Here is a 21,173-nt window from a genome sequence, read left to right as displayed (position 1 = left end):
AAATTAAGAGATCCCTGTTTGAGTCATTTATACCTTACTTGGATTTATAGAATCATAGGAATTACTTTGCACAATACTGAGGGCACTTGGGCTAACAATGTGTACTAACACTATTACCGTATTTTCACGCAAATAACACGCACCCGTATAAAACGCGCACACGTGTATAGCGCGCAGAAATCACGATGATAAGCACAAAAACTTTGGTATAACGCGCTCACGATTATACCGCGCATGCTGCCCGACTCTCCGTTCACCCCCCCTGACTTCCGTGCACTGCCCCGACTTTCCGTGCGCTGTCCCGACTCTCCGTTCACCCCCCCTGACTTCCGTGCACTGCCCCAACTTTCCGTGCGCTGTCCCGACTCTCCGTTCACCCCCCCCTGACTTCCGTGCACTGCCCTGAATTTCCGTGCGCTGTCCCGACTCTCCGTTCACCCCCCCTGACTTCCGCGCACTGCCCCGCCTCTCCGTGCGCTGTCCCGACTCTCCGTTCACCCCCCCTGACTTCCGTGCACTGCCCCGCCTCTCCGTGCGCTGTCCCGACTCTCCGTTCACCCCCCCCTGACTTCCGTGCACTGTCCCCCCTTGAAGGTCTGTCCCCATCCTGAAAGCCTGATGCCCCCCCCCGACGTCCGATACATCCCTCCCCCCGAAGGACCGCCGACTCCCCAACAATATCGGGCCAGGAGGGAGCCCAAATCCTCCTGGCCACGGCGACCCCCTAACCCCACCCCGCACTACATTACGGGCAGGAGGGATCCCAGGCCCTCCTGCCCTCGACGCAAACCCCCCTCCCCCCAACGACCGCCCCCCCCCAGAACCTCCGACCGCCCCCCCAGCCGACCCGCGACCCCCCCTGGCGACCCCCCCGACCCCCCCACCCCCCTTCCCCGTACCTTTGGTAGTTGGGCCAGAAGGGAGCCCAAACCCTCCTGGCCACGGCGACCCCCTAACCCCACCCCGCACTACATTACGGGCAGGAGGGATCCCAGGCCCTCCTGCCCTCAACGCAAACCCCCCTCCCCCCCAACGACCGCCCCCCCCAAGAACCTCCGACCGCTCCCCCAGCCGACCCGCGACCCCCCTGGCGACCCCCACGACCCCCCCACTCCCCTTCCCCGTACCTTTGGTAGTTGGCCGGACAGACGGGAGCCAAACCCGCCTGTCCGGCAGGCAGCCAACGAAGGAATGAGGCCGGATTGGCCCATCCGTCCTAAAGCTCCGCCTACTGGTGGGGCCTAAGGCGCGTGGGCCAATCAGAATAGGCCCTGGAGCCTTAGGTCCCACCTGGGGGCGCGGCCTGAGGCACATGGTCGGGTTGGGCCCATGTGCCTCAGGCCGCGCCCCCAGGTGGGACCTAAGGCTCCAGGGCCTATTCTGATTGGCCCACGCGCCTTAGGCCCCACCAGTAGGCGGAGCTTTAGGACAGATGGGCCAATCCGGCCTCATTCCTTCGTTGGCTGCCTGCCGGACAGGCGGGTTTGGCTCCCGTCTGTCCGGCCAACTTCCAAAGGTACGGGGAAGGGGGGTGGGGAGGTCGTGGGGGTCGGCCAGGGGGGTCGCGGGTCGGCTGGGGGGGGCGGTCGGAGGTTCTTGGGGGGGGGGGCGGCCGTTGGGGGGGAGGGGGGTTTGCGTCGAGGGCAGGAGGGCCTGGGATCCCTCCTGCCCGTAATGTAGTGCGGGGTGGGGTTAGGGGGTCGCCGTGGCCAGGAGGGTTTGGGCTCCCTTCTGGCCCGATATTGTCGGGAAGTCGGCGGTCCTTCGGGGTGGGGGTGCGAGTGGTCCTGCCGGGGGGGGGGGGGATGTATCGGACGTCGGGGAGTCGGCCGGGCAAGAGGGCTTGGGCTCCCTCTTGCTCCGATCGTGGATGCGGGTGCGGGTGGGAGCGCGTGCGAGTGGTCGTTCGGGGTGGGGGTGCGAGTGGTCCTGCTGGGGGGGTGAATCGGGCGTCGGGCGGGGTGGGAACTATGTTTGAAAACTTTCGTATACCGCGCTCACGCATATAACGCGCGAGGGGTATGCGCGGTAGGTAAAAACGCGTATAACGCGCGCGTTATATGCGTGAAAATACGGTAATGCACATTATGGTGCTCGTTTTCAAAAAAGATGTCCAAAAAGTGGCCTAAGGGGCAGATGGATGTTTTGCTTGCCAAAGCTTCACAATTCGCTATTTTTGAAATGTATGTTGTCTGTTGCTACACAGAGAGCAGCACATACTGGAAGCAGCTACAGAGGATGGTAACACGGTTACCAATGGAAGTTTGAGTACCCACATAAATATCATCTCATCACACGTTTAGACTCCTGAGGTAGACCTGGGGCCGAAACATAATCGTGTCAAGTCTTTAGAATCAATAAACGAGATTGAACACCATCAGCCACCTTCGTTGATTTTCTTCTGCTTTCACGGATTGTGAAGGTAGCATATTCTGTACTTTTTGGATGTTTTTATTCCATAATCGAATATTTAAGAATATGATCAGGGCACAATTTGGACATTTGGGGCTAGAACTGTTTTAACAACGAATAAGTGCCAAAAAGGTGCCCAAACTGGCCTTATGACCACTGGAGGGATGTAGGCATGACCTCCCACACTCTCCCCAGTGATCATTGATCCCCTCCCATCCCCCAAAGATGTAAATAAAACAGTACATATCTGCCTGTATGCCAGCTGCATTTCTTATGGCCAGTCCTAGTAGAGCAGCAAGCAGGTTCCTGGAGTTGCCTGGTGATCAGTTCAGAGGACTGCATAGAAGAGGACCCAGGCAAATATCTCATTCTAACTGCTACACTTGTAATGGAAGGTGTGAGCCCACCAAAACCCACCAACAACCTAGTTTGCCATCATAGAAGTGAAACTTGCAGTCATAAGGGCTATTGGTGTGGTGTACAGTCGATTTTGGAGAGCCCACCATACACTATAAGAGCGTTATAGTAAGATGTATACCTGAGCCTTTTTATGTGAAGTTCACTGCAGTGTTGCCTAAGATGCTCCACTGCTCTGCTGGGATGTCTGTGGCCAGTCTACTAAAAATGCTGGACCCTCCTACATCCCAATGGCTTGTTTTGTGTTTTTCTTTTGGATGTGGGTTTGTTTGTTTGTTTTTATGATTCAAAAAGATAAATGCACATTTGAAAAATGTCCATTTTTAAAAAAACAAGATAAACATTTTACAGTTTTGAAAATGGGCATGTTTGGTACTGGATTTTTTTTGTGCATCTTCCGTAAAACTAGGATTTGGACATTACAGCAAAAATGACCCTCTTTGTATCACATGGCCTATTGCATAAACTGAACCCTGTAAAAGACAATGCATGTTATCAGTATTAGTGTGCATTGCTTGTAAATGACACCTTTATTCAGCTCTGTTTGAATCTTTATGTCTAGCATTGTAATTATTCTGATTAGTTAAACTCTTTTAATCTACTTCCAGTGTAACAAAGTTGGAAATTCAAAAATTCTTTGAGCACTACTTTAATTTTAGTGATTATAAAATTCCATTTATGCAATAAAAATGAAAACACAGGAAGACTTCTCTGGGCTCAAAAATGTTAAATACCATTATTGAGAGTAATGTGGCCTATATAAGGCAAAAAAAACTCTTCTTTTACCAGTCAATGAAAGAACCATTGTTGTCACCAAAAGCTTTCTTGTCTAAAAAGCTATTATGCTGCTCTGTAAATGATCTGTGTCAATGAAACTGTTCATTATCATCAGACTATCAAGATGAGAAACAGAAGGTGAGTCATTTTATCTGAATTACCTTGAAATGAATAAGGGAAATTAAATAAACTGGTTGGTTGTGAGTTCCAAGCTGTTACAATATTGAGTGATGCACAGAGATAATCTAATCACTTAGACCATTATGCTGTTTGAGCTCATAAAAGGAACACTTTAAAATTTAAAATGGTGCTAGGTCTGTAGCCCAAAAGCAGTGCCATTTGCAGAAATGTAGGAATTTCATGTCTACACCTGGGATTACACTTGCTTCTTGGTCAGGACTGGAAACACTATGAAGAAAGCTGCTGCTGTGTATAGGATAGGGCTATCTAACTCCAATGACTACACAAAAGTCTGGTGCTCTGGAAGGCCAGAATGAATATTCATAATTTTTTTATATAAATGAACCAGGGGCCAGACTTATTTGCATTTCATCAAGACCATAGTTGATGAGGCCTGTTAGAAGGTGAGAAGAGAAAGGAGCAACTCATGCCACCTAGGAAAGAGCTAGAGTAGTTTCTGCCTTGTCAGTCACAGGGGCTACTACACTCTGAAGCAACATAGAAATGGTATGTAGGGAAACAGGAATACAAATAAAGGCTTTGAAAAGAGGAGTACCTTTTTCCTCATTTTGTGTTGCATAGACCAGTGGTTTCCAACCCTATCCTGCAGGACCACCAGGCCGATCGGGTTTTCAGGCTAGCCCTAATGAATATGCATGAGAGAGATTTGCATATAATGGAAGTGATAGGCATGCAAATCTGCTCCATGCATATTCATTAGAGTTATCCTGAAAATCCGATTGGCCTGGTGGTCCTCCAGGACAGGGTTGAGAACCACTTGCATAGACCATCAAGAGAAACTAGAAACTTCTACTTATTTGCTTATCCAAAAATTAATGGGTGTAGATATAAGACCTTCCCTAGCATTTCAAGCTGGTAGGCAACAATCTTGGTTAGGTAAATGTATCCAGCAAGCTATGTTATCCTCTTGCAGTTTTTGGAAATTAATTAAGACCACTTTGTCCGATAAGTTTATTACTTAGTGAGTTTTATTATTGAAATTCTATTTTACAAATATTTGTATTTTTTACTGTATTATTATATTTCACTGATTGTCCAGTTCTTTGTAGTGTAAACCGCCTAGAACTTTTGGTTATGGTGGTATAAAAGAATAAAGTTATTATTATTATTATTTATCCTCATAATATTCCCTTTTAGCTAATGTGTCAAAAACCCCATGAAAATAGAGCTCAGGTGAAATACTTGATTCCTAATCTCTAAAGCAGAGCTATAAAAGGAAAAATGTTGCAAAACAGTCTCCTAATAGAAAATGTAAACAAAAGAGTATTTTATTTTTCACCTACAAGAATTTTAGGTATTTATTTCACAAAAACAATGATGCTGGGAAGTGGTTTGTTATACTATTTTCACACATGCTATTAATTCTTGTCTGAGTGCAACTTCAAGCTAATTTTACTTCCTGTTCATGTTGCTGTGTGAATGCAAAGGAGTGAGTGTGCATTAGAAATGTAATAACTAAACCTTTTCTGGTAGATAGTTTCACTCCTGAGCTCATTACTGCTGTTACAGTTGAAATCAGATGTAGATACATAGAAAAATGGCACAAGTCATTATGATTTGTGTCCTTATGTAGCCCTTTGTGCTTGTCCCATGCTTTCTTTCAGGTATGAGGGGTGTTCAATAATTTATCTACTTCAGTAAGAAGGAAAAGAGTTTTCAAAAAAGATACATTTTATTTTTCAGTATAGTCTCCTGCTAGCTCCATATACTTTATCCACTTTTACGGTGCTGACTTAAACACTTTTGAAAAAGAATTCTTCTGTTTGACCTTCAAATCAGGAAGTCACAGCTTCTTTGACATCTTCATCACTTGATAACCGCTGTCATAAAAGGAAAGACAGAGCATCCTGCTAGTGAGATTGCAATACAGGCTGCAGTAGACCAGGTTTCCTTAATTCAGAGCAGGCAGATTTTAAACATTACAAATTATCTATGCGAACTGCTGATCAAATTGTAAATAGATACAACAAACACTTTGAAATGTCTGTATGCAAATGCCCCACTTTTTTTTTCAAAAAAACTGAAACCAAAACACAATAATGCTAGATAAGTCGTCTGTATTATTCTTTACTCATTCTCAGTTAAATTCAACACAGAGAATACTTCTTGGAAATTCAGATTTCCACCCCTATCACACAGATACAGGTGGTGGGATTCTTCACCATTCCTAGTACCTCATCTGTTTTTCATATGTACTTATCCATTTCTTATTATGTATTTTTATATATAATTTATTTATATATAAAATATATTTATTTACTTTGAACTTAAGGGAACTTAGATGGATGTTTGAACTCCAGACTATGGCCTCAAATGGTCTTAATGAAACCTCGGACTGGATGGCCCAAGTTGACAGCTAATTTGATCCCCGACTTCGTCAGCAGTTTGTTTAGATTAGTAGGTAGTACGGTGACGTCATGACGTCACTTTGAGGAAGGGTGTATATTAGTGCTGGTTCAGAACGCCGCAGCCATTTTTTATACTGCAGGCAGCTGATAACAGGAGAAGTTGATTTGCAATGTTCAGGTATAATGCAAGAAAAGGGTTGACTTTTTTATGGTATAAATAGGATTTTTGTTACTAATCTTTAATTCTTATCTTGTTTTTGATTTATAGTTCCCCCACCTTGAAAAAGCTAGGAGAAACGCGTCGGGAAGGGGAATGAACTCCTAACAAAAGAAAAGCTAAGTTATACTATTTATATATTTATTAAAGAAACAGTAACAGAAAATAAATTATATATAAAAATACATAATAAGAAATGGATAAGTACATATGAAAAACAGATGAGGTACTAGGAATGGTGAAGAATCTCACCACCTGTATCTATGTGATAGGGGTGGAAATCTGAATTCCCAAGAAGTACTCTCTGTGTTGAATTTAAATGAGAATGAGTAAAGAATAATACAGATGACATATCTAGCATTATTGTGTTTTGGTTTCAGTTTTTTAAAAAAAAGTGAGGTTTTCCTCTTGATATATACAAATAATACAGGAAGATGGCTCAAATGCAAACTACTAAAGAATTATTCAGTTTTACGGAGGAAAAACAATCGGTTGTATGCAAATGCCAGCAGCCTAAGAAACAAGATGCAGTGTTCTCCCTAGAGCCTTTTAGCTGGGTGTTCTGCCCGGGTACTTTAGATGACCGCCCGGTCGCGAATCCTGCTGTTGCCGCCACTGCTCAAACATTTTTTTAAAAACACCCTCTCACTGGCTTGGGGATTCTCCAGGCTGACTCGGCACAGCCTGAAGAGCCGCTGGAAGTTGAACGTTTGACTCCTGCCTCTGCCTGACTTTTTTTCTTTTTAAAGCGCCAGCAAGCAACTTGAACCCATGCTCCAGGGTTCTAACGGTAATACTGTGCATGCTGGCTTCCTTTATTCCCCTCCGAAACCTGAAGTTATGTCACGAGGGGGGGAGAGAAGAGAAAGGAAGCCGGCATGGACAGTGTTACCTATAGACCGCAGGGGTGTCCAACCCGCAGCCCATGGGCCACATGCGGCCCAACAAGGAATTTTGTGCGGCCCAGCTTCTCCTTCCCTCCCTCTCTTCTGTGCCTCCCTCCGGTGGGTAGTTTTCTGGCCGGCTCCCTTGCTGCAGTTGTCTGCGGACGTTCTCTGCTCCTCATGCGCGATCTGCAGCTGTGTCAGAAGCGTTCCCTTTGACATCACAAAGAAGGCTTCTGAATCAGCCGTGAATCGCGTGTGAGGAGCCGACACTGCCCGCGGACTACTGCAGCAAGAGAGCCGGCCAGAAAACAAACATTCTCTGGGAGGCACAGAAGGAAGGGAGTGCTTCCAGCACAAGCACGGATAGTCAAAATCCATAAAATAAATGCTTCCAGCACAGCCACAGATCACATGAGGAGCCAGACACCACCACCCTCAGCTTTCATCAGAAAAACAATTGCACCATGGGAGCCAGCCAGAAGGTAAATACCCGCCGGAGGGAGGTACAGAAGAGAAGGAGGGAGAAAGTCATGTTGGGGCTCGAGAGGGAGGGAGCACAAACTTTGGACAAATGATGAAGGAAGGAGGGAGGGTTCATGAGCCATAGGATTGAAGAATGGAGGGAGGGAGGGAACAGTAAGGAATTGTGTGTCGGAGAGAGGGAATGAGATGGTGCACATGGAGAGATGAAGAAAGAGGAGAACTGTTGGGCAGAGAAAGGAGGGAGGGAGAGAAAGAGAATAATCGGACATGGTGGTGGGAGAGGAGTGAGGTAGTCTATATTATACTCTTAATATGGTATTACATTGTGGTGTGAATGCCTATGAGTGAATGGTGCTTTTCTGTCCTAAGAGACAATGGCATTCTTTTGTTAATCTTGTATTTTAACATTTTAAATATAAGCTGGTTTGTGCTGTGTGCAGAAAATGGCAGTTTATCAAAACTCTGAATAAACAAACAAAATTAGGGCCATTAGATAGCTGAAATATTGTCTTTTCAATTCATAAATTCTTCCTTCACACATTTAATTTTTGATACTGTTCTTATTACTATGCAAAACTATCACTACAAATTAGATTGTCCTAAATTAGCTCTTTAAAATTAATTACAGCAGTAGTTAGCAGATACAAAAACAATATGCAAGTGAAGTGATTAATAGATTAGGAAATTAGCCTTTTTTTATTTTCCTGTGAAACTACTTCTTGTTGACTTAACAGGATTTGCATGCAGTACTGAAGGTGAGGTTGCACCATGAAATGATACAGAGGCATTATAGTATTCTTTTTCTTATTTTCTCTCCCTTTCCTAATAATTCCTAGCATCCTGTTTGCTTTTTTTGTCACCTCTGGATACTGTGCAAAAGATTTTATTGTCTACGATGACACCTCAATCTTTTCTTGGGTGCTAACTTCTAAGGTGGACCCTAGCATCAAATAACTATGATTTGGATTATTCTTCACAATGTGTATCTTTTTTTTAAAATATAATTTATATTCCGCATATCCTACAATTCTGTGCGGATTACAAATTATTCAAGTACTCGAGCATTTTTCCCTAGCTGTCCAGGTGGGCTCCCACTCTGTCTAATGTACCTGGGGCAATGGGGATTAAGGGCTAGATTCACTAAGCAATCCAATCATGTACCTATCGGTTTGAAAGCCCTTTGCAACCCGAATTCCCTCCGACCCAATTCACTAACCTCTGTCCCGATCATCCTCCAATCCATGCACTCAAATGAGGGGGGAACAGCATTCAAATGAAGACAGGAAGCGATTCACTAAAATAAAAAAAGCAACACCGACTGGGCTGGCCGATTCAAAGAAAGCAACTGCTGAGGACCAGTCGCTGAGGTCCTTTCTAACTGCCCTGCCTTCTGCTGCCCTGCTTCTCTGCTCTGTCTCAGCCCTGATCTCCTGCCTGCCCCGATCTGCTCTCTGCCCTGTCTCAGTCCTGATCTCCTGCCCCGATCTGCTCTCTGCCCCATCTCAGCCCTGATCTCCTGCCCTTCCCTGCACTGTGAGCCCGTGGTTTTAACCCACAGGTTTAAAGCGGGTTATAACCACGGGCTCGCTGGGCTGTTTAAAAGTAAAAGTTTTTTTTTTTTAAGTCACGGCTCATAGATGCATGCGCAGACCATCTACAGATGGTCTGCACATGCATCGGGATTGCTTTCTAGCGATCCATGCGGTGGGTGGGGGGCATGTCAATGATCATCCCCATTTGCAGGCAGGCCTCTTGTGAATTAATAGGCCTGCATGCAGTCAGGCACGGATCGGACACGGAATCAGGGGTTAGTGAATCTAGTCCTTAATGACTTGCCCAGAGTCACAAGGAGCAATGCGCAATTCAAACCCACAACCTCAGGGTGCCAAGGCTGTAGCTCTAACCACTGCACCACATACTATCACTTTGTACTTAGTTGTCCACATTAAATTTAATATGCCATATGGATGCCCAGTCTTTCTGCAATTTTTCACAGTCTGCATATGTGTTAACAACTTTGGATAGTTTTGTCATCTACAAATGTAATCACTTCACTTGTCATTCTAATTTCCAGATCATTTATAAATATGTTAAGTGGCACTTCAGTATCCACTCTCCTCCACCTAGAAAAATGGACATTTAACCGTACCTTCTGTTTTCTATCAATTAACCAGCAGCAGAATGCATAGCGCAGTTCTATAATGGATAGACACACTATAGAGAATCGCGCACACTCCTTTGTAGAATTGGATTTTAAGTGTTACATAGATGTCCTAATAATGTCTATAACGTTATCATGTGTTAGTGTTGTGACATCATTAGAATGGGGATTTTATGCTTTTTTTTTACCTTAAAATTCTATGCAGTAAAATGCTGGCACCACTATTATATTTTATTTATTTATGAGAACATAAGAATTGCCACTGCTGGGTCAGACCAGTAGTCCATCATGCCCAGCAGTCCGCTCCTGTGGTGGCCCCTAGGTCAAAGATCAGTGCACTAACCGAGACCAGCCCTACCTGCGTACGCTCTGGTTCAGCAACAACTAGTCTAACTTTGTCTAGAATCCCTGGAGGGTGTTTTCCCCTATAACAGCCTCCAGAAGTGCATTCCAGTTTTCTCTGGGTGAAGAAGAACTTCCTTTAGTTTTTATGGAATCTATCCCCTTTTAACTTTAGAGAGTGCCCTCTCGTTCTCCCTACCTTGGAGAGGGTGAACAACCTGTCTTTATCTACTAAGTCTATTCCCTTCAGTATCTTGAATGTTTCTATCATGTCCTCTCTCAGTCTCCTCTTTTCAAGGGAGAATAGGCCCAGTTTCTCTAGTTTTTCACTGTATGGCAACTCCTCCAGCCCCTTTACCATTTTAGTTGCTCTTCTCTGGACCCTTTCGAGTAGTACTGTGTCCTTCTTCATATAAGGCGACCAGTGCTGGACGCAGTATTCCAGGTGAGGGCGTACCATGGCAAATTTAATCACCTCACTCGTCGTACCAATTTCCAGATCATTTATAAATATGTTGAAGAGCAAGGGTCCAAGCACCTAACCCTGCAGCACTCCACTCGTCACGCTTTTCCAGCTCGAGTATTGTCCATTTACCCCCACTCTCTTTCCTATCCGCCAGCCAGTTTTTAATCCATGTGAGTATCTCACCCTCAATTCCATGGCTCACACCAGCATGATAACCCTCTCCGATCTGTTTGTGATCCCCTTATTAACCTTTTCCTATCGTAATAAATTTTACGTTACACTGGTTCCAATCATAATTATCGCTACTGCCTGCTACATTTTCTGCATCAAAGTCCGAATCATTATCCAACTCAGACTCCGAACTACTTGGTAATAAATAGATGGGACAAATGATAGGTAGAAGGTGTACTGTATGTCCCATGCCATTGGACATACGATGCCAACGACATTTTTGGAATGTCCCATCATCCGGGACACAAAATAGGAAAAGGTTAATCATTCCTAGCATTCTGTTCACCTTTTTCGCCGCTGCCGCACATTGTGCGGACGGCTTCATCGACTTGTCAACCAGTACTCCCAAGTCTCTTTCTTGGGGAGTCTCTCCAAGTATCGCCCTGGACATCTTGTATTCGTGTATAAGATTTTTGTTACCAGCATGCATCACCTTGCACTTATCCACGTTGAACCTCATTTGCCATGTCATGGCCCATTTCTCGAGCATGTTTATGTCACGTTGCAGATCTTCACAATCCTCCTGCGTCTTCACTGCTCTGAATAACTTCGTATTGTCCGCAAATTTAATCACCTCACTCGTCGTACCAATTTCCAGATCGTTTATAAATATGTTGAAGAGCAAGGGTCCAAGCACCTAACCCTGCAGCACTCCACTCGTGACGCTTTTCCAGCTCGAGTCTTGTCCATTTACCCCCACTCTCTTTCCTATCCGCCAGCCAGTTTTTAATCCATGTGAGTATCTCACCCTCAATTCCATGGCTCACAATTTTTTGAAGTAGTCGTTCATACGGAACCTTGACGAACGCCTTCTGGATCGATGTTTTGCCCCTGTGTCCAGGTCGAAGCAGATCATATTGTGATCACTGGTTCCCAGCATACCCTCTACTTCTATACCTTGCGCCGGTCCTCGTAGTCCATTTAGAATTAAGTCCAGAATTGCATTCCCTCTCGTATTTTCCTTGACAGGTTGTTCCAGGAAGCAATCGCCTACAGCATCCAGGAACTTGGTCTCTCTACCACAGCCGAAGGTGCCTAGGTGCTAGTCTATCCCTGGATAATTGAAGTCACCCATGATAACTGCGTTGCCTCCCTTGCAGTTGCATTTTATCTCGTCCGTCATTTCTCCATCAATTTCTTCGGACTGCCCTGGTAGTCGGTAGAAGATGCCGATCTTCATTTCCATTCCATTTGTTCCCAGAATTTTGGCCAATAGAGACTCTAATTTATTCTTCGTGTTCTCACCGGTAGATTCAATTTCCTCTCTGATGTATAGGGCAATACCCCCACCTTTTTGACCCACTCTGTCTCTGTGGTATAGCTTGTATCCTTGTAGCACAGTGTCCCAAACGTTTTCTCGTTCTACCATGTTTCCGTGATGCCAATATTGTCAAGGTTATCTTTATATGGTATTTAAATTTGACTCCTTTATCATATTTATCTTCTGTTCTGGTTGCCCAGGGTCACAAGGAGCAATGGGGGATTTGAACCAACAATGTCAGGGTGCTAAGGCTATAGCTCTATCCATTGCACCACACACACTCAGATAGTAAACATAAACAGCACAATTCCAAAGCCAAGCTTATATCCTCTTGCTTTACAAATAGTCATTTCTCTAGGATAAATATCAAACATGTACCTTCAACACTTGTCCAATTCCTCTTTTGGCCTCTATATTTCTCAAAGTACATGGGGAAAAAAAATATATATATATACAGTGGTACCTTGGTTTGCGAGCATAATTTGTTCCAGAAGCATGATCGCAATCCAAAGTGCTCATATATCAAAGCAACTTTCCCCATAGGCCATAATGGCAACTCGGATGATTCGTTCCACTGACTGAATACCTATAGGCACATCTTTCCAACCAGACCCCCGACCCGAGCCAACCCCTTACCTGACCCTCGAGCTGATCCCAGGAACTGTCTTTGTTGCTCCCCCAAGGCCACTGGTGCTGCTCCCTCCCTTCACGATCACCTACCCCCCCCCCCCCCCCACTGACTGGCCCTGTCCTTATCCGTGTGTCGCCGGTGTTGAAAGTGCCTGCTGCTGGTTCTCTGCTGGGCTGCTGCTGGGCCTCCGAAGGTGAGAATCAGAAGGCCTTGAGCATGCGCAGATGCTCAAGGCCCAGCAGGCACTTTTAACACTGGCGGCTCACAGGTAAGGACAGGGCTGATCAGTGGGGGAGGAGGCGATTGTGAAGGGAGGGAGTAGCACCAGTGGCCTCAGGGGAGCAACAAAGCCGGTTCCCAGGGGTGGGGGGCTTGCAATCAAGTCAATGCTCGGTTTGCAAGTTATAGTTTGCTCGAGTGTTTTGCTAGTCTTGCAAAACACTCGCAAACCGCGTTACTCGCAAACCACGTTTTGACTGTATATATTGCTACACCTGTGCTCCTGATATGCGCAGTGAGCCCACGGGACTGTGACAAAACTTCTGGCCTGGCGTGTCTCTTCTAAACAAGGGACCCTTCAGGACTTCATCTGGCTAGTTAATAGCCTGACAGGGTCATGCAAGTAATGAGTCTTAGTCAGAAATGGCAAAAAAACAATAGCTTTATTTCAGCCACTGGCCAAATAAACCATAATACTGTCTTCAGCCTTGCAGTTTCAAAAAAAACACTCATTCCATGACATCAAATATTTCTCATACAGAAAAAAACCCCAAAATCAAAGTTTCCATGTTTGTCAGTAATGGCTTCAAAATATAGTCCGCTGCCTCTGGACTATAATAGCAGTTATAACACAATCCTCTTCACCAGAGCAGATAGTTTATATACTTTAGGCTTGCAATATTCACTCAGATGTTTATTCAAAAGGAGCACTGCCAGTCCTTGGCCAGATAATGAAAAGAAACAAACAAAAAAATACCTCCCAGCAAACTGGGTAGCAAAGCATGCAAGAATATCACCTGGCTTCACTTTCAGCATAATCTTTCTTTAAATAAGCTGTTTCTTTATAAGCAAAACTGATGTTCAGAAACACAGGCACTGTAAGGGAAAAACTTATAACAGCCCAGCATGTAAAGAAGTTTAATTCAGACATTTCTTTCTGAAATGCTGCTGTAGCAATTACACATAGCTGTGAGAGAGGAACGTGATTGCCTAGCCTAGCTACTAGCAGGGAAAACATATAAATGTTTTTTTGAATCAAAATCAGTGCTTTAAGGCACAATTCAAAGTTCAGAATTCTAGGAGAGGAAAACTAAACTCTCCTAAAAGTAAACAAACCCCACAACAAAACACAGCTTATCTTGCAGCTCAGCATCTGCAGTCAGAAAACAAAGCACATACCGTATTTTTCGCTCCAAAAGACACACCTCACCATAAGACAAACCCTAGATTTATAGGAGGAAAACAAGAAAAAAAAACATTTTGAACTAAATTCTCCCTGCCAGGCTCTGCACCCAACCCCACACTCCTTGCCAAGCTCTGCACCCTGTCCCCTCTCCCTGCCAGGCTCTGTCCCCCCTCTGGTGATCTAGTGGTAGGCTGAGACAGGGGACAGGGCAGGCAGGCCTAGTGGCTGGCAGGCAGGTAGGCACAGGGCAGGCAGGCCTCCTCCCTCCCAGGTAGCCCCCCCCAGGCAGGCAGGAGCACACCCCCTCTCAGGCCTACCCCCCAGCAGGCAGGCCTACCCCCTCCCAGGTTGCTTCCCAGGCAGGCAAGCAGGCAGGCCTACCCCCTCCCAGGTAGCCCTCCCCAGGCAGGCCTACCTCCTCCCAGGTAGCACCCCCAGGCAGGCAAGCTGGAGCACTCCCCCCCTCAGGCCTACCCCCCAGGCAGGCAGGCAGGCCTACCCCCTTCTAGGTAGCTCCTTAGGCAGGCAAACAGACAGACAGGCCTACCCCCCTCCCAGGTAGTCCTCCCCAGGCAGGCAGGCCTACCCCCTCCCAGGTAGCCCACCCCCAGGCAGGCAGGCAGGCTTCCCCCCTCCCAGGCATACCCCCCCAGGCAGGCCTACCTCCCTTCCTCCCAGGTAGCCTCCCCAGCCAGGCAGGCAGGCCTGACCTCACCCTCCTTATTTTTAATTCGGCCAGCAGGCAGGCAGGCCCCCGCCCTCCCTGTACCTTTTTTTAATTAGGCAGGGCAGCTTCCAGCCTCCCTCCCCCCACCGTTACCTTTTTAAAATTCCGAGGCCCTCCCTTGCTGGATGTGGCTGCCAGGAGCAATGACAGCTGACGCGGCTTCCTTGGAGTTTTCTTCCCTTGTGGCAGAGCTGCGTACAAGGCTGCTAGCCTGGACCTGAGCCACTTCCCATGAGAACTCTCCTTTAAAAACCTTCACGGGAAACGGCATATTCCCAGGCTGGCAGCCTTGTGCGCCGCTCTGCCGCAAGGGAAGAAGACTCTGAGGAAGCCGCATCAGTTGTCAGTGCTCCAGGCAGCCGCATCCAGCGAGGGAGGGCCTTGGAATTTAAAAAAGGTAACGGTGGGAGGAAGGGAGGGAGGCCGGGAGCTGCCCTGCCTAATTAAAAATAGGTTCGGGGGGGGGGGCCTGCCTCATCAGCCGTGTCAGTGCTCCAGGCAGCCGCATCCAGCGAGGGAGGGCCTCGGAATTTACAAAAAGGTAACAGGAGTGGTTTGGGTATTCGCTCCTTAAGATGCACCCTTATTTCCACCTCCTTTTTGGGGGGTGGAAAAAGTGCATCTTATGGAGCGAAAAATACAGTACATTTCACTGCACTTCCATGTCCACAGGAAAAGTTTCAGTTCCTACCAGACTCTCCTGAATGTCCTTTGCTTCTCCTTGGTCCTGCTCACCAATTTCAGAGGGAGAAAACATTTCTGCATCTGCCATATGCCAATCCATTTCCCCAGCCTCCTTTGGCTGGTGAGAGCGAATCTCACTCTCTTCTTGGCTCTCTTCAGTTCCAGCTTGCCTCTCTCCTCTCCCTACTCTGGACTACCTCGCTTTAAGCTGTGGAGAGACACACACCCTGAGCCTGGATGGGGGAAGGGATCTCCACACACTAGCTGGGTCTGGTTGTCTACATACAGGTTTCTTTCCAGCCCTGGCTGGAAAGGTAATAATCTCCTGGCAGTGTCAGGGACATGTTTAAACTGGGTAAAGCTTTCCGGTCTGTCCTTTTCCTGTCATTCCTCATCTGATACAATCTCTCTGTCTAAGTAGTAGTCAGCTAATTCTGCAGTCTGCGTCTCAACTTGATCAGCTCTCCTGCATTGGGGTTTAGTGAATTTCCTCCCCATCTTTGGGACAAAACCAGAAATGGACTTGAGTTAGTCACTATATATACACAGGGGTAGGACTAGAGCACTATGTCAGGGGAGCGCAGTACAGGGTCCCTGCCACAATATATATATATATTGTGGCAGGGACCCTGTACTGCGCTCCCCTGACATAGTGCTCTAGTCCTACCCCTGTGTCCAAGTGCAGAGCTAGAGCAGTGCAGCACAGGAAAGTAAAACAGACTTGTGCTATACCATTTAAGACTTGCCCTTTAAGAAACAGTAGGAAACAGCCCTGGTTGAGAATTGAGGAGCCAATTGAGAAAACACCTGAGCTAATCAAGGGGGAGGGGCGTGAACCTTCAGAGCCCTTTTCCTCATGTAGAGGGGGAGGAGCCCTGTGAGAACACAAACCATCGGAACTGTGAGGAGGCAGAGGTCCTGTATGAGGACTTCCCTATGGAAGAGGACAGCCCCATGGAGATGGGTGAATTGGATACAGGAATGGATTGGGAAGACACACCTGCAACAGAGCAGTGCAAAGACACTATGAACTTGAGCTGAACATTTTCAAACAGATCAGAGTTTATTTTGGACAATTTTATTACAGTGTTTGGTTTTTCCCTGCTGCTGTAATGTGAGCCCTGAGCACAGTTGTTTGTCTGTTTGAGAGGGGCTCTTAAGACTGTGTGTGAGAAGTTAAAGGACATAAGTTTTGCCTTTGGAAATTATGAACTGGTTTTCCTTTTTTTTGGGGGGGGAGGGGGTCTCTTATGCCACTATTGCTGTGAAAGGAGAAAAGCAAGAGATTGCCTAAAGCTACCATTGTCCCTAGCCTAGGGAATAGCCAGGAAATAGCTGGACTGTATGTGGAAAGTAAAGCCATACAGTTTAGATGGGTAGGCTATTAATAATTGAGACAGCTCACCCAGTCCAGGCTGGTGGTACATGGGCTTGGTGCCACACAGCTCTGCAAGAGCCTAGCACACAGGTGTCAAGTCGGTCCTCAAGGGCCACAATCCAGTCAGGTTTTCAGGATTTCCCCAATGAATATGCATGAGATCTATTAGCATGCAATGAAAGCAGTGCATGCAGATAGATCTCATTCATATTCATTGTGGAAATCCTGAAAACCCGACTGGATTGTGGCCCTCGAGGAGGGACTTTGACACCCCTGGTTAGCACATGGCAAAGTGAACAGATTTGTTTTTTTCTTTCGGAGGAAAAGGGAAAGTTTTGGATTAGGTTTTTTTCCCCTGTTCTGCATATGGGAGATACTGAGGGGGCAGGGGAAGCTTCCCAGAGTGTAAAGGGGCATTTTTGGAGGAGTGGATAGGGCGGGAGGTGGGCCAACCTAGACTTAGTCGTCTGGCAGCCATAATCAAAAAAGTTTGATAGGTTGTCAGATACAACTTATACCTGTATTGACTTAGACCAAGTCAAAACAGGTAAATGTTCTGAATCGGGTGCTGAGCTGATCACAGTTGCCACGATCAGCTCAGCGGCCCAGGCAACCCATCTCCCCGCACCGGTAATGATCGCAGCAGGAGAGATGCCCAATCTCTCCTGCTGTGATCCCCTGCGACCCCCTGAATCTTCCCCAGCAGGAAAGATGCCCAATCTCTCCTTCCAGACACAATCCCCCAGCCCTGAACACCTGTGTGATCATCAGCAGGAGGGTGCCCAATTCCTCTTGCCGGGCACAACCCCACCCCCACCCCCGAGCCCCCTTCCCTCCAAACCCCTGCTGGACCATGCACCCAGCACTTAAGATTCCGGTTGACCCATGTGTCTAAGGCCCCACCCATAGGAGGGACCTTAGGCACCTGGGACAATGCCGGTTGACCATGTGCCTAAGGCCCCTCCTATGGGTGGGGCCATAGGTGCCTGGGCCAATCAGGCCCTAGGCCCCTGCCCGGTGCATCCCACAATGCACTGGGAAGGGGCAGGTCCGCCATTCAGAGGAAGGCAGGCCTGCAGATGGATGGAGGGAGCACCCGGCTGGCCATCTCACCGGGGGGACCCGGGGGGTGGGTGCATGGTCCAGGAGGGGTTCAGGAGGAAGGAGGTGGGGGTTTGTGTCCAACAGGAGAGATTGTGCATCCCTCCTGCCGTGGAAGATTTGGGGGGTCACAGGGATCGTGTAAGGAGAGATTGGGCATCTCTCCTGCTGGGGAAGATTCGGGGTGGTCACGGAGGATCACAGCAGGAGAAATTGGGCAACTTACCTTTATCCACATTGGGCATCTCTCCTGCTGGGGAAGATTCAGGGGGTCGCAGGAGATCACAGCAGGAGAGATTGGGCATCTCTCCTGCTGGGGAAGATTCGGGGGGGGGGGTCACAGGGGATCACAGCAGGAGAGATTGGGCATCTCTCCTCGCGATCGTTATCAGTGTGGGGGGACGGGTTGCCTGAGCTGCTGAGCTGATCACGGCAGCCACGATCAGTCGGCAGCCTGATTCAGAACTTTCTCTGACTAGTGTTCGTTTTTCCACAGATAAAATTAACCTTGCAGGTACCAGGTAAGTAACATGGAAGGACATTTTCAAAACATACGTCCGATTTGGACATATGACGCTAGACATCCAAAGTCGGCAGTATGAAAATGTCTTATTTTTGAAAGGGAAATCATCATACATCTAGAAAAAAAAATGTAAATTCTCTGTCTGGATATCCAGGCCATTGGGACACATAGACCGTCAGGATGTCCATCTTTATACCACATTTTCGAACAAAATTTCATCCAAGTCCCAAACGCCCAGAACAAGACCATTTGGATGTAGGAGGGACCAGTTCTGTAATGGACTAGCCACCCAGACATAAGAATAGCCTTATTGGGTCAGACCAACAGTACATCATATCCAGTAGCCTGTTCTCATGGTGGCCAATCCAGATCACTAGTGCCTGGCCAAAACCTCAAAAGAGTAGCAACATTCCAGCACTTCACTGTTTACTCTCCTCCGTTGAGAAGAATGACCATTTAACCCTACCCTCTGTTTTCTATTTGATAACCAAGTCCTAATCCACAACTGAACTTTGCTACCTACCCCATGACTCTCAGGTGCTCTCATGAGGAACTTTGTGAAAAACTTTCTGAAAATCCAGATACACTACAACAACCAACTCACCTTTATCCACATGTTTATTCACACCTTCAAAAAAGTCAAGCAGATTGGAGAGGCAAGATTTCCCTCGGCTGAACCCATGCTGACTCATTAAATCATGTTTGTCTACGTGTTCCACAATTTTATTTTTTATAATTGTTTCCACCATTTTGCCCGGTACTGAAGTCAAGCTTACCGGTCTGTAATTTCCCAGATCTCCCCTGGAACCCTTTTTAAAAATCGGTGTAACATTGGCCACCGTCCAATCTTCAGGTACTACAGAGCAGTGGGACACCTTAAAGTGCGCTGCTGTATAGTTCACATAAAGGGTGCCAGATAAACATCTCACCAGAACTCCCTTATAGTTTATGGTGGATCCCCTAAAAACCACTATACTCACCTGTCTACAACCCCAATAGTCATTATTTATTTATTTGTTTGTTTAGATTTCTATCCCATTCTTCTGGGAGCTTGGAACGAGTTACGATTGACATTCACAATAAAGTTACAGGACAATAAAATTATAGGCATTTGAAGAAGAGACAGGTGAGAAGATGTAGAGAGAGAAGGAGAGAGGGAGCAAGGGGAGTAGGGAACAGGAGAGTGGGAGGAGAGAAGGAGATAAGGAAGGGGAGCTAGGAGGAGGTTGTCCGTTAGCACTGGCTGGTAACATCCTCATGTTCTAAGTAAGTGGAGTTCCCATTGATGCCCTTCCCAACCCATCCTACACCGAATCACCATATATGGGACACAGACCGTGCAAGTCTGTCCAGTACTGGCCTTACTTCTTTAATTTATGCCATTCATTTTCTAATTAGAGATCCTCTTTGTTTATCCCATGCATGTTTGGATTCTCTAACACTTGTGCCATAGTGTCTGCAAATCTTTTGAGGTCTTCAAAGAGTATTAAACTTTTTAGGTTGTATAAAGTACTCAGGTCCTGGCTTAATGCCACACAGCCTACTCAAGGCATGAGTCTAATAACCAATAAAAACACTACGTGTCTTGGTCTGGTGTATAAATAAATGATTCAGAGATGAGCAGTCAAACCCTCACAAACACATGTGCAGCATCACAAATTACAAACTTGGCCACCCTGACAGTGTTATTCTTATGAGTCTGAAATGATTTTCTTTTAGACAATTGCCTTACCGCCCTCATCTCCAACTCCCCGCCCTACCACCTGTTCAGGAAGTCACTAAAAACCTACCTCTTCGACAAATTCTGCTAACGCTGCCTTCCCTCCTTCCCTGCACCCTCCTGACCTCGACATGCCTCCATTCCCTCTGACTACGCCCCCCTCCCAAGCCACTATGGCCTCTCTTTCTCAATCTCTGTTTTATCTAATTGCCCTGCCTTTTCATTGCCTCCATTTAACATCACTGTAAATGTACCACCGCTATAACATGTAACATCGCTGTATACGTACAGTCTCTTCTTTAGTATATGCCTTTTTATTACTGCTATTTATGTAACATCTCTGTAAATGTAACAACACTGTAATATGTATCATCGCTGTAAATGTACAGTCTCTTCTATTGTTAACCGCATTGAACTTCCATGGTATTGCGGTATACAAGAATAAAGTTATTATTATTATTATTATCTTTTTGCATGTTAGTTCTTTATTACAGAAAGCATGAGTCTCCTCCACAGAGGTTCTTTTCCTCCAGGCAATGAAAAAGATCACATACAGTTAAAAAAAAATATATCCATGTCCCTCACTAATGATACTTTTCTTTTTATTTGAGCACACCTATTTACTTGGTTTTATCTCTCCCCCCCCCTCCCCCCCCGAGTATTTGTGCCTCCCCTTCAGGTTAAAAAAAACACCTCAATACCGGTAGTTTTGTAATATTTTAAACTTGTAGGTTTTTTCACCTTCTGATGAGGGAAGAATGATGCCTAAGGTATGGGTCAAACCAAAGTAACAGCAAGTCT

The sequence above is a fragment of the Geotrypetes seraphini genome, chromosome 3 (assembly GCF_902459505.1).
Source record: "Geotrypetes seraphini chromosome 3, aGeoSer1.1, whole genome shotgun sequence".
NCBI lineage: Eukaryota > Metazoa > Chordata > Amphibia > Gymnophiona > Dermophiidae > Geotrypetes > Geotrypetes seraphini.
This window is presented reverse-complemented; position numbering follows the sequence as displayed.